Below are 19083 nucleotides of genomic sequence, written 5' to 3'. Positions count from 1 at the left end.
CCGAACGGGAATATTTTTACATTCTCATTGTTAATTTTTTTTTTTTTGCTAGGGGCTTTACGTCGCACCGACACAGATAGGTCTTATGGCGACGATGGGATAGGAAAGGCCTAGGAGTTGGAAGGAAGCGGCCGTGGCCTTAATTAAGGTACAGCCCCAGCATTTGCCTGGTGCGAAAATGGGAAACCACGGAAAACCATTTTCAGGGCTGCCGATAGTGGGATTCGAACCTACTATCTCCCGGATGCAAGCTCACAGCCGCGCGCCTCTACGCGCACGGCCAACTCGCCCGGTTTAAAATTATTTACCAGCCTGTTTCTTCGGCCCCTTTACTGAATGGTTAACGTGGTCACCTTTGATTCAGAGTGGCCGGGCTCGATTCCCAGCTAGGTAGGAGATTTTATCCTTAAGTTGTTAATTCCCCTGGCACGGGGACTGGGTGTTTGTAATGTTCCCAACATCCCTGCAACTCACACACCACACACAACACTATCCTCTCCTACAGTACCACGCAGTTTTCCGTACACGGCAGATGACGTCCACAACCGCCGGAGAGTCGGACCTACAAGGGCTGCACCAGGCTAACAACAGCCGCACGAAATTATTGCATTATCAACTTGGTAAATCATTTTAATTTGATTAATTGCATTCGGTTCGGTTGAAAGTGAGTCAACGCTTGTTAATGACATGTTATATTATTTTTTATATGATAATCATTACTCTCAATTCATTAGGGCCAGTGCATGAAACGCTATTCCTTTCGTGTCAGAAATCCAATAGTAACTTTGAGATGAATAGACGGGCAACTGCGATGTTTAACCACTCCTAAATGTATATTCCAATATTTTCCATTGACAGAAATAACGTTTCGGTTATGCTATTCGTAAATACCTCTTACTGGTCATTTAAAAATATATATACACATATATCGTTGCTGTTCGGACAAAAGGTTATATCTCACAATGCTCTAACCATCCATTACTTTCCTTAAGACTGGTCACGCCTCCCAGCCACACATGGATATTTAGCCCATCAAAATAATATTCGTTGAGTTCATTTTCCTTTGCTTGTATATAAAGGAAAATGAACCCCACCGTACCGCACTCTAGGAATGTATGTTTGCATGACACATTTACGCACTCCTACAATATAATGCATTTAAGGTTCATTTTCGTTTACCCGCTAGCGTAAGAAACCGAGCACAACGAACATTGTTCTGATGGACTGAGTATCCATATATGGTTGGGTTGCGCGACCTGTCTTAAGGAGAATAATGGATAGGAAGAGCTGTGTGGAATATAAGGTTTTCCGGTGCAGCGACGATATTACAACCGCACCAAGTGAGGAATTGTCAGTCGAATCACCGTTAGCAACTCGTATTCGAAAGTCGATACCCCTTTCGTCATAGACTCGACTGTCTAATGCAATCAGTCGAAACTTAGTAGATCCCACCATATCAGTGCATCTGTAAGGCAATCAAAATTTCGTGTTAATGCACAACCATTTTACATTACAGACTCGCAGTATATTATATGGATAATTACCACAGCAGACGGAGAGAATACACAAAATGTCCAAGTGAATACTGAGGAAGAACTTAGTTTTACAGTAAACTTTAAGCGAAACCTCCAATTTATGTCCTCGTTTCTTATCTAAACAAATATTGTCTGTTAAAACACTGCATATTGTATGTCACCGTCATTTGTTATACTGTGCTAATGAATATTCAGATAAATGGAACAGAGGCTGTAATTTATATACGGTATTATATTGCATGACGTATATAATGTTGTGAACCAAGTTGCAACTAATGTTTGAAGGAGTGATATTTTTAATATAGCTGCATCCTTAGACGTACTTTCCTACAGGTCTTAGCCTCAAATTTTCCTATAAATGTCGTTGGAAATGTTAACAGTCGCCCTAAGGTACATAGAATTAAATCAATCTGGATTTAAAAGGGTATTTTTCCTGAAAGATTAAATAATAATCAATTAATGCTGTACATGAAAGATAAGGTTACGCTTAGTGGTAATGGTGATTATCATTGTTTTAAGGTAAAATGCATTAAGAAAATCACCCGTTTCTAGCTCTAATCTGCGTATAATTTGGGTGAATCCCGACCCTTCAACGAATTGTATAGACCCTATATAGGCCTATCAGCATAAGAAAAAGAAAGGCCACGAAGTGCATGAAAATAAATGGTTTCCTGCGTCTCCCAAACCTTGCTCGGTCGAGTTCAAAAGAAAAGAAGAGTTATATAAGGGAGGCGAGATAGGAAAGATGAAAGCGTAGAGTCCGTCACAAGTAAATTGAATCTACCTTTTGAATCAGTCCATAATTCAACCATTTAAATTAAAAATCTTGAGGTGTGGAACAATGGTCAAGATGATGTAGTAGCTATTTGAAAATACCTCTAGTAAACTGCTACAATTTACGATAATATTAATAATGGTAATAATAATAATAATAATAATAATAATAATAATAATAATAATAATAATAATAATAATAATAATAATAATAATAATAATGTACATATTAAATGAAACGATTATGTTTTACAAATATTCACAAGCCTACCTTTTCTATTGTACGGTTTTTCTTAAAGACATGATCTCCCAGCCTTGAGATGTTTTGAATCCTAGATCAGTACATGTCTTTCAGATTATCGAACGTTGCAGTTGAAACAGATTACTTCTCTAGCCATAACCGAATTTTATAACATCTAAAATTTAATAATAATAACTTATTATTATTATTATTATTATTATTATTATTATTATTATTATTATTATTAGTGAACTAACAGTAGTAGCAGTAAATATACTTCTACTTACTTGAGATACAACGGACAGCACCTTTTGTGAGTTAAGGCTGACGCCACTCTGAGCTTCGGATCAAGAATATCAAATGCATTCTTTCGCAGAAAGATAAAACTGGTCCTGGTGGGAAGAGAGGCCAGTGAAAATTTTCTTTCACATTGATAATGTTTGTGGGGACCATGTAACTCTTCTGCCCGAACAGTGACCGGACAGGTATTTGGTCACTTGTACAATAGGCTGGTCAGTGGAGACAGGTCATGTTGTTGTGCAGAGTCCAGTTTCGAGTCTGGTCAGCGCTACGATGCGCAAGTTAAACTGTGACAATGGTGAGCTGGATGAACAGGTTGCGCGGGCTTCATGCCTGTCTACTCCGCGCTCTGTACTACCTGCGCTGTCTGAGGACCTGTTTCACTATCTACCTGCTAAGGTCGTCCGTCACTCGCCTCCAATTTGCTCCCACCTGGAATAAATGGCATTCTATTACTACCTTGTGAAGGGGAAGAATAATTGATTTCTATAGTAGTAAACTCCACTTCCTTTTCACCCTTTTCTTTAAAATGACACTGTCTTGATCGCTCAAGTAAATACAGTTGCAGAGTTATACCGAAGAAACAATAATGATATGTTTTATAAATATTCATGCGCCTACTTATTCTATTCTGAGTTTATTTTCAAGACAAGCCTTCAGATGTTTTGAATCTTAGATCATTGCATGCCTTTCATATTATGGAATGTTTCAGTTGAAACAGATTTCTTCCGTAGCGATAACTGAATTTTCTGTTTAAGATCGGGGAAGATTCATCATTTATCCGACAATACTCTAAGTTATTAGTCAGAGATTTACTTCTTCTACCACCGTACATAGTCTTATAATTATAAGCAAATATCATCAACTCAAGAAGCACAACAATTATTCGGAGTTGACAAATATGTAATGTCATGAATTTATTGTTTTAAGCAAGTTACCTTGTGTCACATATAAGTGACAAACTCTCATACTTCCTGTTTAAAATAGTTGCTCGCACAGCAGAGCAATTGTGTAAAACATCAGCTAAAAATGAAAATTCAGCAAATAGGGCTATTTTGCAGTCGGAAATTCAAGTTGATGTAGTTGTCATTGAAATTTATCTGTAATTTGTCCAGTTTTGTTCATTTGTCCACAGCAAATATATGTAATAAGAATAGAATCTGAGAATAAACGGTAAATAAGCTCTAAGGTCCTGTAAGATGCCAGTGTCCACGTGTTCATCTGGCTCCTACAAGTTCTAAACCAGGTTTTTAATGTAAATCATCCGTGCTAGACAGGTGAATCTAATGCATGCCAAGCTGCAAGAAGCTGGTATGCTTGTCCCTAAACAAAAGTGTCAATTAACATTTTCTAATCCAGTAGGAGCAGAAATAGAGAGGCAGCAAAATTACTTTTGAAGAAATACCCAGATATGCCAGAATCGTCGTTATAACACAGGAAATGGAGATTAAATAATGCTAAAACTGGTGATACACCGTGAAAAGACATTTTAATGGATGCATTAGAGTCGAATGGGATTAAGGAAAGATAATGTCTGCTAGAATTAAAAAGTGAGTCGCCCCTTCATTACAGCAAGCAAGCAACTACTACAAAGAGTCATTTCAAGTAGAGAACCCAGAAAATTCTCTTTTGATTTTTTTAACTTGGCACGAACTCGATGGATTTTCGGAGTAGGTGGGGTAGGAAACGTCAAGAAGTGAGGAAATATCGCCCGAAACCTTAATTAAGGTGACTACTACACAAAACCATCTGAAGGGTTACAGACTGTGCGATTCGAACCGGCCATCTCCTGAATGCAAGCTTACAGCTACGCGACACGCACCGCACAGCCAACTCGCTCGGTTTACCAAGAAAAACATTAATACAGGTCTTACTAGAGAGTAAGGGAAAAGAAATTTGTTTCTAATCTGAAAAATAAAACCATTATCTTGACTAAAATGTTTAATATACAGCAACACATTGAGTGATGCTACTACAGACATAAGAAGTTATGTAGGCCTATATTTCTCATTGATCTGGAAAAAGTGTGTATCACAGGACGCGCAACGCTGTGTAGGGTTATTTGCATTCTGTAATGTCGTAAAGAACTTATGGTGATTTTCTGATCACTTTGACAGAAATTTGTATATTTAATTATTGGTTAATTAATAGCTTACTTGACTTGATTTGCGTAACTCGGATATGTTTTATTTACACCTCTCAATTTTTATATTTTAATCCATCGTAGAGAGCTGCAAGTATGAATGACAATCTGAACAGTTCAAGCAACTGGAAAAGAGTTCACTGTTTTTTCAAATTGTACTCTGTGTGTCAAATTAGTTATTCAAATTCTAACTCGCGGGCGGTTTGGTAATTTCGATTACAAAGCAAAGGAATTAGTTTTACGTGGAATACGAACCACAAAGATGTGCGTTATTTCGATTTCAATTCTTATACCAACTTACTTTTTACTTACAAATTTAATCACGACGTTTCCCTTTAATTATTCGTTCTATTGAATCGTATTAATCAGGAGAGGATAATATTAAAAGTTTACCTTGTTCCCTCCCATCTGATTCTTCCTATTTACAGGGTTTTCGCTGTTTCGGAACAAGATACACTCGTTTATTGGAGGCACGTTTACACGTCACCACATTTGCCAATTTATTATTTTTGAGATATATGTGGTAGTATATTATAGACACTCCATATTTCAGTTAAAACAATAATTAATCTATATAGATCTAGGGACATGAGTGATATCCCAAAAATAAATACCCTATTAATGAAGCTCATGCTTGAAAGCATGTTTGTAACTCAAATGCCGTCGCTCTTATGCCAAAAGCACGAATGTGACAATGTTCTTCCTATCCATTATTTCCCTTAAGACTGGTCACGCCTTCCACCCACATATTGTTATGCAGTCCATCAGAAAAATTTCCGTTGTGTTTATTTCCCTATACTTAAGTGTAAGGGAAAATGGACCTTACCATACCATATTTTAGGGATGCTGTTTGCATGGCGAAATTACCCATTCCTACAGTATAATGTATTTAAGGTTAATTTTCCTTTACAGGTTTGCATAGGAAAGTGAACACAACGAAAAATGTTCTGATGGACTGCATATAAATATGTGGATGGGAGGCGTGACCAGTGTTAAGGGATATAGTTGGCAGGAAGAGCATTGAGACATACGAGGTTTTAAAAGAAAGCCAACGATATTTGAATGTGTTCAAAGGCGACAACTCCATGTCGGCACGTCAAAAAAACTCCTGTAACCCCAAAGCTTCTCTTAAAATCTGCAGTAATTGAACAAATGTTAAAAAATTACTTTATTATATTTAAGTTATATAAGTTAAATATACAGTAGGAACTTCAACAGCAACACACAAAAACTAAGTTTGCATATAGTATTTCTGCAAGAGTAAAATAAAATTAAAGTTATCATTCATACCAGCTAAGGAATAATTTCTCTCATCCGTATGGTGTAGTGATCTTGTTTCATTTCGAACACTGAAGTGAAATCCAGAACATAGCAATCAATTTTGAAAATTTCTTCATATGTCTTTAATTGCAAAATTCAGAATGTAAAGGCTCGAATTTCAGTTTGACATCTAATTCATTTTTAGAAATCGATGGCTTACTTCTAAAACCTCGTATGTCCCATTACTCTTCCTATCTATTATATTCCTTAAGACTGGTCAAGCTTCCCAGCCACATGTGGATATCCAGTCCATCAGAAAAATTTCCGTTGTGCTCATTGTTCTATATGGATGTGTAAAGGAAAATGAACCTTAAATACATTATACTCCAGGAGTGAGTAAATTCGCTTTCAAGCAACATAGGCAACATCCCTACAATACGGTATGGTAAGGTCTATTTTCCTTTACACGACAACACATGAATATGCACACAACGGAAATTATTCTGATGGTCTGCATATAAATATGTGACTAGGATGCGTTTTAAGGAATATAATGGGTGAGAAAAGCAATGGGACAAACGAGGTTTTATAAGTAAGCCTCCGAAATATTTTTTAAAAAATTATTTTCTGTTTTTATGTTTGAATTTATGAGCCTATGAGGAAGAAACTTTATTGCTTCACTATCCACTTCCAGGTATGCGTAAGTTGAAATCTATTTTCTGAGTTGTCGCATGGAAAATATAACTACTTGTGTTAAAGCCGTTACGAATTCTTCAAACTAAGTTTGATAAATAATAATTATACCTACAATCTGCCACAGTAGGGTATTCTTTCTTATGCAGCAATATACAAAGTTACAAGTGAATTTTGTGCGGAATTATTTCTCTCTGGATAATTTAATACTGCTTTAGACCTTACTGCATAGTCCCACTGTGAAATGAAATATCCGATGTAATACATAATGGGTTGCTATGAAGAGTGAAGTAGTTTGCGTGATAAAAATTCAATACTGAATTTAAATAGCGAGAGGTTATTAAAGTAGCAACCATTTACTTTGTTTTATGGAGCTATGAAAACGCAGTTATGGCTGCATCTAGTAAAATTTCAATATGCCTTTCAAAATGACTCCCTTAAGATGGCATCGTGCATTTATCTTAATATGACTACGAGTAATTCCGAGATAACTGCCGTTTTAGAAGGAAGAAAACGTGGCTATTGAGTGTGAGGAAAGAACTCCCGCTTTCAGACTTGACATACGCCAACGGTGATATATTCTTGTTAGAACACGAGACATCACCGAGGCTGTAAGTCTACCAAACGATCTTCCGCACGCGTAACGGCACTGTGACTCGGATAGGCTTTGTTTTGTTAGGTTTGCCTTGTATCTGACATCCTTTATTTAACTAATCTATCTACGGTATTTCATTGTGTAATAATGGACACATCCAGAAAGATACTATTTTTGCTGATTCTGTGTTTTAAGGTTTCACTAAAATAAAACTTATTGTATTTCATGTAGTAGGGTACTCCTTACATAGATACTAAAATAAAAGTGGATATTTATTAGAATAACCCATGTATATTATCATTCATGCTCCTTCTTGTACTATGGGAAACTAAGGAAGCAAACGATATCGAATTAAACTTTTTGTTTGTTTCTTTCTTTAGCAAAAGTCCCTCAGCATCGCTCCGAAATTTCTGATGCCTATACCTATGGGACTATTCTACCAATTACAAATTAGATGGGCATGTTAAGCCGATTTCCCTCTTCATTATCCAACTTTCACACATGTAGGCTACCTTATCTCAAATTCCTAGAGACTGTTTACAAGCCTAGCACCATTTAACTACCAGTCCACAATCATGTAGGCCTATAAGATACCATCAAAATACAAATAAATCATTAATGATTCACATACAGACAGAAGATACAAGGTACTTATAATCATAATATCTATAGATGCCAAATGAAACAGCAACGTATTTACAGGTTTGAAATAGGTGACTTATAGTAATACATTCAGTAGTTGGAAAGTGAGTACTCCAGCCTTTCCAAACGATCATCCCATGGGATATACAGCATTTTATGCAGACATCGAAATCGCTTGATATTAATCCGTTTTGAAGCCGAATTTCCATTTCAGAGTTTAAAAATTGATACATGTATACTATACAGCGACGAACATGCAGTACGATGGGCTTATTCTTTCTCTGAGCGACAGTACATTTTCCAGATAACTAACACCTTACTCAAACGTTTTACGCAAATATTTAACTTTGATTCCAGATTCAAATTATGATAGAATAATTCTACTTAAAATATACTCACATTTCGTCCAACTGAGAGAAAATACAATGAGAATGAGTTTCGCAATCGATACTCGCATGACTCACTTTTTCACGTTTATTAAAGATGCGAACAGGTGGAAAACCTCTCGGAAGAACATGGCGTGCTGCGCGAGCAATACCGCGTATCTGATAATAATTTTCCTACCCATTACTTTCCTTAAGGTTGGTTACGCCTTCCAGACAAAAAAATTATGGATAATGCAGTCCATTAAAATAATTTTAATTGTGTTTATTTTCCTATGCTAATGTGTAAAGGAAAATGAACATTAAATACATTATACTGTAGGAGCGAGCAAATACGTCATGCAAACATGCATTCCTATAGTACGGTAGGGTTCATTTTTCTTTTACACGGAAACATAGGAAAACTAACACAACGAAATATTTTCTGATGGAGTACATATCCATATGTGACTGGGAGGCGTGAACAGTCTCAGTGATAATATTGGATAGGAACAGCATTGTCAGATACATGGCATTAGAACTAGGCCGTCGATATCAAAGTTAATATCATGCTTTGTAAAATATAATGTTGATATATTATGATGATACTTCTAACGAAGTATCCCTTTCGATATCCAGAGCACGGTGATTAGGCTACATCGTAGCATTTTACTGGGAAGTGCCACTGGTTTCGAATAAGGCTTCTGAACGAATGCTAGTAACTGGAAATAATATCACTCTCTTTGCACAGATGCTCATTACCGGCAAATCGTACCTATTCCTTGTCTATTTTTCCGACTTGCAGTCCTTATAATCTTCTGTCATTTCAGATTGTTAACTATTTCTTCTTTCCAAAGCACAGGCCCTATTTACATGATTACCTGAAGATTAAATCAGTTATAATCTAATAACGCTTATTACTATAACAATGGTGATTTAATTTCTTTTAACATTATTCACTCCATTATTCAACGTTATGGTCGATAAAACATAACTTTACAAATAGGAATTTGCATACTCAGAAATTATACGTATATCCTGTCCATTGACTGATATTCTGTTCTACTTTCATGAATTCGCAGTAGTAATATCCAGAGTTCTCAAGTTGGTTCCGACGTTGAACTTCCTGAGCTCCCGTTAATTTTGGATCTACCCGACTTCATGGCTAAATTTTAACCAACATTGATTTAATTCCGCTGGCACGGGGGCTGGGTGTATGTGCCGTCTTCACCATCATTTCATTCTCATCACGACGCGCAGTTCACCTACGGGTTCATAAAATCAAACGATCTGCACCTGGAAAGCCAAACATATCCTCGGACAATCCCGGCACTAAAAGCTATAGGCTACGTCATTTATTTTTCATTTTCGATCTTAAATTTAACATTAATCGATTTGTTTGCTGTAAGTTTTGGGCCGTTAATTGTAGTTACATAGATAAATGTCCTCAAGGAAACTCAGAAATTCGGAAATTCATTGCGCCACTTAGCCTACGTCAAATTAAGGAGCAAAATTAAAACATGCCCAAAAATAAGCTGCCTATTTCAAAAGAATATTATGTGCAATAGGTTTTTGAGGGTTAAAATACATTAAACCTAGGTATTCGTTCTTTCAACACTTCTATTTTAAACATATACCACACACGACTTTATAATTTTAGGCCGAAGTTTATTTTAATGTGTAATTTATTTTAACACGAGACTTGGGAATCAATTTTTGTAGCGTATAAAAACATTTTTAACCTTGCCTGCAGCAGCAGCAGTAGCAGTAGCAGTAGACAGTCCTCAGTCTTAACACTCTGAAGGAAACTGTTGTTTACTGGGATAATAACTGCTGTACATACCCTTTAAACAGTTAGAGCATCAACTCGGGTGTCTCCTCAAAAATGGTTGGGAACCAACCTACAGATCTGCGAACCAACCCCAGTCCAGCCGTGTTATCCGTGCAATAAATACCAGAAGTGGGAGAAGTTGTTCTTGTGTCCTTACTCTTAGAAAAGTAAAGATACGCCTCTAAACGCTCCGTAGGACCGGAAAGGAAAATTTCATTCCAAGAATTAAACTCGTGTTGTATGATTTACTGCCCTCTGGGTACTATTGTTAAACTACTTGTTATATTAGATTGTTTTGATGTTAAATGGAACACACCCAACGTTATTCTTCATTAGAATGGAGAAGCTCTACAGCGGTATTCCCTAACACAGTGCAACTAGAAGACCACCATGTACCCATTAGCATTGGATTATGAATGTAACTTTGCTCAGTGATAAGCAACTTATTTGCTTTATTAAAAGCTGTATGAACTTTGCCAACAAGTTGTTCAAGAAGATATTTATGGCAAGGCGGGTTAAGTAAAGGAATATTAAAGATGGGCCGCGGAAGATTCAAGCGGCCCTGTTCGGGCACAAATTTGTAGTTAATGTACACATGCATATATATACAAGTCGAACGGAGATATTTCAAGATATTTAGCAGTTTCAAGACAAATATAAACTTAGAATAATACGGGAATGTATAGCGCCATTAAACCTCGACATTCAAGTTACTATTTCATCTGACTTAGAAAGTGCCGGTGAACAGAACAAAATTTCCTCTTCACCGTAAGATGTAGTGTAAGCGAGGGAGGGAGCGGGGAATCGCTACCGTGGACATATTTAGTACGGTGATGGGAAGGCTGAGCTATTTACATATAATAATGTTCCTTAATCTACACTCAGAAGGGTCCCACCTTCGATCCATCAATCTTGAATTCAAAGGCGTTGCAGACGTAACGCAAAATGAGGAAATGACCCACAATCTTTTTAGTTTGATATGTATGTGTATGAGGGTAAATGTATATTTTTCATTTACATTGAAAGCTTAATTAAATATGTATATGTGTATTAACGTTGTACAATTCTGTCTCACAATTTTTGCATCTTAAGGAGAACGTAGTAATGAAGTCCTTCCTTTGCTTGTTACGATATCTACACATATATCATCATCACCAGCGGTGTCAATATTATTTTACATCATCTCTTCCAATATCGAGCCCTTATGGCTTTAAGATCTACTGACCGATGGTCGTCTTCTATGAAACAAGATCATATGTCGTGTGGTACGACGATTTTATTGGCGATAATATCATTTTTTCTCGAATGAATATCCTGGACGGAAGTTTGTAGCTCTAAACAGTAGGCTAACGAAACGGTCCCTTTAATAATAATAGTAATAATAATATACGTGTTTCAATGAAGTCTTCCATTAACTTCCCACAAATAGATAAGGAATTTTGTTCTCCTTAATAGGACATTCCACGTCAAGTCGAATTCGCAGACAGTGAAATTCGTTTCTTTAATTATTAATTAGTTAAAGTACTGTACATGTGGAAGATCTTCAAGATTAAGATTAAATAAATAATATTTTCCCATCTGTAACATCGCTCGCAGAAATGGTCATGTTTACCGAGACCCTTATTTCGCTTATCCTTAGAGGTAGAATCAGTTTTCATGTTCACATTTACGATAATTTATAGCTTCCTAAAACATGTCTATTCTATCATGTGCGTTGTACATTATATTATAGGTAAGGTAAGGGTGTATTCTGCCCGAAGGCAGGTCCGAACCTCCGCAGAGGTGTGCCTGAGCCGGAGTTTACTTACGGTAGGGTAGCCAGTTTCTTTCCGCTCCTCCATTCCTTTATCGCCAACCAACAGCGCGTGGCACCCATCCACTTCTTGACCACGCCCAATGTTGGTTAACTTCGGACATCTCACGGGATCCGGTGTGTCAACACGGCTACGGCAGTTGGCTATATCATGGAGATAATCATTAAAATGTTTACTTTCTTTTCTTTCCACAATGGAAAATATCACCGAAGCTTTTAGTTTCAGCAGTTGAATAAATCTGCGTTGTCAAATTTCATTAATCAGTGATCTGCATTTAGGACTGTCGCCCAGGCGGTAGATCCCCTATCAATGGTTTATGTAGTCTTTTCTTAAATGTTTTCAGAAAATTTAAGAACTTGAAGATGTATCGAACATTTCCCTTAATAAATTGTTCCAATCCTACTCTTAAAAAGGAATATTTGCCCCAATTTGTCCACTTGAATTCCAACGTTATTTTAATATTATGACCCTTCCCAATTTTAAAAGCTTCACTGCAGCTTATTCATCTACAAATGTAATTCAATGCCATCCCTCCACTGACAGCCCGGAACATAGCATTTAGTTGAGCAGCTCATCTCCTTAATCCCAAGTCTTCCCAGCGGAAAGTTTGCAGCATTTTCGTAACACTACTCTTTTTTCGGAAATCACCAAGAAAACATCGTGCTGCTTTACTTTGGATCCTTTCCAGTTCTCGTATCAAATAGTCCTGGTGTGGGTGCCGTACACTGGAACCATACTCTCACTGGGGTCATCCCAGAGGGCACCCTCTCCTTTACATCCTTACTACAATCCCTAAATACCCGCATAACCAAGAGAAGAGATCTATATCCTTTTTTACAACTCTTTAATGGGGCAGGAAACGATATACAGGCTAAAAACTGATAAAGAAATAGCATTGTGAGGTCGAGCTCCCACAAGAAGCACGTAGCTACTAAAGAAGCGAGTAGCATTGCAGCGCGTATTCGACTGAAGTACGGAGAGATTGCAGTTCGTGTAGAGATACTTAAGCTTAGTCATGAGTTTCGAAAACTGAACTAATAAATTCACCTCCACATAATTACAGGAAGACCCATAAGGTTCCTGAATACTATCTGTCTCCTGCACTGTAGAGGAAACAGTAGTGAATTTCAAAATATTTTTAATTGCTTATGGTTTAACGTCGCACCAACACATCGAAGGTTTTCGGCAACGAAAGTATGGGAAGGTATGGCAAGGTAGCGGCCGTGGCCTTAATTACGGTACAGCACCAGCATTTGCCTGGTGTGAAAGTAGAAAACCACGGAAAACCATCTTCAGTGCTGCCGAAGGTGCGAATCGAACTCACCAGCTCCCGCATGCAAGCACACAGCTTTGTGAACCTAAGCACTCGGTAAAATAAATTTTAACGTGGGAAAGTGGGTCAAATTAAATAAATATATTTTCAGAACATGATAATAAATAACTAAATATCTCAGATAGGAATTACTGTACCCTATAGAGTATAATATTTCGACCTACAAAAATTGAAGCTCCTGCCTTTAATAGTTTGTCCATAATATTTCTGTAAATAGTTGAGAGTCGACAAAATATAGTAAATTTAACATTTAATGTAATGAAAACTGTTGAACAAAGGACGCTGAAATTGTGGAGAAATGGCATCTGCTACCACATTCTTCTTTTTCAAAATTAAAAAGTACTCAATTTTTGCAGTCCGATTTCACAATCTGTCTCCTGCCCTTGATGTAAACATTATATTTTACACAAAGCCGTTACCCTGCTATGGTAAAGCACTAATCTGCAACCGTAAATGAATGTAGCTTATAGGCTACGTGAGCGACAGAGCACACTGCTATTTAAAAAACGCCCCCAGAATGATAATAAGCATGTGAGTGTGAAATTTAACACGTAGATTAGGATCTCAATGTTTTCGCGCTAGTAATTGCATGGGGAAAGATTTTTAAACTGAATCATTGAAATGAAAGCAAGAACATTCGCTGCCCGTTAGTGCTAAAAGTTTGGTACAGACTGCATAACAAAAAGGTTGGCTCTCTACAAGTATTTTTGTCACTGGTTAGGGGAATTGCGCTATGTTCACTCTCTAGTGGCCTTCCCCTTTTTGTTTATCTTGCGATCGTTAGCAAGATTTTCTCTTGCGGACTTCGCTAAGCAGACTGTTTCACACGAAAGGATTCCACTGTGCTTTTGTTGTTCCAATGAATGGTTTACCTGTTACACTGAATTTGTTACTAGGTTCTTTTCTGTCGTGGTAGAAATTTCTAAATTATTACTATACCATTATACTGGAATTTTTCAGCCAGGAAGAAACTACTCATCTTCGTCATTTACAAATTATGTCGATGAAAGAAGGGAATACAAGCATTGTAAGAAAATAGTACAGAAGGATTTCATGGGTAAAAATTTGAACACTGTGCTGGAAAAGAGGTTGGTCGGAACTGCAAGAGATGAGGCATTTCTAATATCCAGTTTCGAAACTCGAGAAGTAAATGCTTAAAGGAATATCGCCCAATTATTTCACACGTATGAATTCCATATATCGATGTTTTAGAAACAATACCGCTTATCTGACAATGCTCTTCTTAAGACTGGTCACGCCTCCCAGCCACATATGGATATGAAGTCCATGGGAATAATTTTTCGTTGCGTTCATTTTCTCATGCTTATGTGTAAAGGAAAATGGACCTCACCGTACCGTACTGTAGTGATGTATGTATGCCGTATTTATGCACACCTACTGAATAATGTACTTAAGGTTCATTTTCCTTTATATCTTACCACAGGAAAATAAACTCAACGAAAATGGTTCTGATGGACTGCATGTCTACGGCCTAGTTCTAATACCGCGTATCTGATAATGCTCTTCTTATCCAATACTTTCCTTGAGACTGGTCACGCCTCCCAGCCACATATGGATATGCAGTCCATCAGAACAATTTTCGTTGCGTTCATTTTCCTATGTTTGTGTGTAAAGGAAAATGAACCTTACTGTAATGCACTGTAGTTATGTATGGATGACGTGTTTACGCACACATATTGAATGATGCATTTAAGGTTCATTTTACTTTACACCTCCGCACAGGAAAATAAACTCAACGAAAATTGTTCTGATGGACTGCATATCTATATGTGGTTGACAGGCGTGACCAATCTTAAGGAAAATAATGGATAGGAAGAGCATTGTCAGATACGAGGTATTGTTCCTTATACATCAACATGCATGTATTAAATGAGTCATTCGACAACTTATTTACTGAAATATATTATCAGTTAATATATTCCTAAATATTGTTAACATTCAAAAATATATTCTCAAATCACTTTGGGTACTCGTCCAACATTGAATATACAGTAAATATCAATGAAAGTAAAGCTGAACTTGTATTCAAATAACAACAGGATACTTATGTCTTTCAAAACCATTGCATTAATTGTTATTATTCTTAAATAGTTTACGAATTAATTCATAAACCAGGGATAACAGAGATAACAATGAAGGTGAAGTGCGTCGTCACTAGTAGAGACGAACTTCAATATTAGGTATGCAATCCCCCACTATGGATGATAAAATTAATGAAAAAGGTGTGTCAGCTAATTGGACTGCCGGTAAAATGCAGGGACGTACAGAATACACTAATCAGTGGCCATTGTTAATAATACTATCGAAATCCAAATTAAGAACAAGCGGAGTTCTAGAATATTTAGCTCAGTGTCAATGGATGTCAAATTTCGATTGATTTGTGCACAATTTTAAGATGTCTTTATACGTCACGTCTAAAATTTCAGTTCTCTTAGTACAATATCTCATGCAGGCAAAGAAAGCTATTTATATAAGGAGAGATCTCGTAGTGAAATAATATTTTTAACATTTATAAATTCTCAGCCGCATTACCATGTATCGTAATGTTGAGAAGGAGTATGTGTAAAACTTTTCTGTACATCATTCTACATGATGTAAACTGATAACTGTAAATTATATCATATGTATATTCGGATTGGTACAAAACTAGTAAACGGCCTTGTTTTACAGATTGCTTCTAAAATTTACAGTTGAGTATCTCGAAATTAAAATTTACAGTTGAGTATCTCGGAATTTAAAAAGAAATTATTTGCAGATATCGGAGGAAAATCCAACAAGTAAATAACATCGATAGGGAAGAATTCTAAGGAGACTGAATGAGACTGAAAGCCGAATAAGCTTTATTAAATTTTAGGAGGTGAACCACTTCAAGTTTATATATTTAGTTCCTTCCCATGATGAAAATATTGTTGTAACAGATACTTTGAGGTCATAGTTGTGATCCTTATAACAATGAGGAGTAATTATATTTTAATCGCGCTATTTTACTGTTCTAGAGTGTAAGATTATTCGAAACCGAACATTTTATTCACAGGTTGATTGTTATGGATACGAACAGTTCGAAAGGAAAGTTATGGAGCCACTTAGTTCATTACAGAGGCTTAGAGAGTGAATGCTGAGAAGTATAACATTATACAGTATTATGAAAATGTATGTAATAATAATAGATGGAAATATAATGCCTTTACTGGTGGTGAAGTTAGGGCTCAAGGCCCTCTCTTACACTTAACCACTGGAAGTGTATACATTTACATAACTTATAATTTCGAATACAAATAAAACAAATAATATTAGTAGCAACAGCAATAATAATCATAATGATAATAATAATAATAATAATGATAATAATAATAATAATAATAATAATAATAGAATTCTTAATGGTATTGATTTTACATCCCTATAACTACTTCTACCGTTTCGGACACGCCAAGGTGTCATAACTTTGTCCCACTGGAGTTTTCTTACGTGCTGGTAAATCTAACAAGACGAGGCTGGCGTATTTGAGCACAGTGAAGTACCAGCGGGTTGATTGTAGATCGAATTCGCCAACCGGGCCTCAGAAGATCAGCGCTCCACCGTCTGAGCCACTCAGTCCGGCGGATATATATATGTATTTTGTCGGCTTACTTCTAAAACCTCGTATGTTACAATTTTCTTCCTACCCATTATATTCCTTAAGACTTGTCACGCCTCCCAGCCACATATTTATATGCAATCCGTCAGAACCTTTTTTGTAGTGTTCATTTTCCTATGCTAGTATGTAAAGGAAAATGGACCTTACCACACCGTATTGTAGGGATGTTCTTTTCATGGCGAATTTAAGCACTCCTACAGTTTAATGTATGTAAGGTTCATTTTCCTTTCACTCTTCCACAGGAAAATGAACACAACGAAAATTGTTCTGATGGACTGTACATCCATGTGTGGCTGGGAGGCGAGACCAGTCTTAAGGAAGAAAATGGATAGGAAGTGCATTGAGAGATACGAGGTTTTAGAAGTAAGCCGTCGATTTGCCCTCGGCATAGTATCCATATATGTAGCAATATATCTCTGTCAAGGGTGGGTAGATAATCTCGTGTTGAATGATTATTTGTTTAGCTTATCTTTTAAACCACTGTTGAAAGTAAATTGTTGTGAGGCGGAATATTCGCAAAATATGAATGCAATAAATGCCCTTCCATTCTTAATTTGGCATTGTAACTACCTTACATATCAGTTTGCTCCTCTTCTAATATTATTAAGGTACCAATCAGAACTAATGATTCAATTGTAATGAAAAGTAATGCACGCGAATAATTAAACTTACTTTATAAGGAATATTGGTTAAGGTCTTCAAAGAAAGTATACTTCACCGTTACTAACGTTAGGCCTATAAATGAACTAATTCCTAAACATTTAACTTTCAACAAATGATACATTAACGAGCTATTAAAGTGGCAGATTTCAAATTAGGCACACGCAGAAAAGTATACGCACATTACAATTGACAGAAGCATTCTCGGCCTTGTGTTGAATTTTTCTTCAAAATATTTTTTTCCAAAATTACTATAAGGAAGATAAAAATTCTGTCATTCATTTTTCCCAAGTTATATTAACAGTACACCTATTACTTATCATCATATTAACAACAACAACAAGAAGAAGAACAACAACAACCTAAAAACATAATCTATTGATTTTAAGTTGATTGATGCAGTACTCTTTGAGATAATGCATTTTACTTATTCTTATGAAAATGAAAGTTGCAGGAAATCGCAACATTTTAACAACAATTTTAATACCTTTAATGATTTTCCAGGAAAATTAAACAATAAAGAAATAAAAATAAGCCTCAGTGTGAATCCGTGGCAGACAGTGAATTTGATATTTTTCACTTAAACTTAAGTTACCGCCACTTTGAGTAATATAAATCCATCGACAAGTATATTTTCGTATGTTGTACTAATGAATGTCAGAAGTTCACTGAATAATATATTCACGTCTTATCGTGATTGCTGAGTGAGAGGTTACACTAACTATCCCAGTCCAGTTCTTGTTTTGAATCTCTGTAATTGTATGTCTGTCTGTGGACAGGAAAAACCTGTGGAGTGTGCGGGGCGAGGAGCCCCTTCTCACGCTGCGAGGATGACCGCTAACCCCAGCAATAAGTGTCCATTGGTGACCAAACCTCCGGGATTCGTGAAAGCGACCAACGTAGAGGTAAGTTTAAACAAAAATTGTTACAATGGAAGTCTGTGGAGCTGTTTCGGAAACACGAGAACAAGTGATTTATATTATTCCTTCTCTTATTTAAGATGGTGGTTTAGCTCCAACGTGCGGTGGTAGTTCAGATAAAGACAACATGCAAAAACAATTGTGGGCCTAGGTACGAACAGTATCGGTATTAAAAGTTTGTTTCGGTGGTGAGGTTCGTCTTTCAGGCGAGTCTATTCGTAAAATACTGAACACTCTTACTTAATCATAGATTAAACGAAGGTTGTTCGCCTCATGAAAGTAAGAAAGTGTGGAATACTATCAGTATACCACTTCTGTGGCG

Source organism: Anabrus simplex, chromosome 2 (assembly GCF_040414725.1).
Source record: "Anabrus simplex isolate iqAnaSimp1 chromosome 2, ASM4041472v1, whole genome shotgun sequence".
In the NCBI taxonomy this organism is placed as follows: Eukaryota; Metazoa; Arthropoda; class Insecta; order Orthoptera; family Tettigoniidae; genus Anabrus; species Anabrus simplex.
This window is presented reverse-complemented; position numbering follows the sequence as displayed.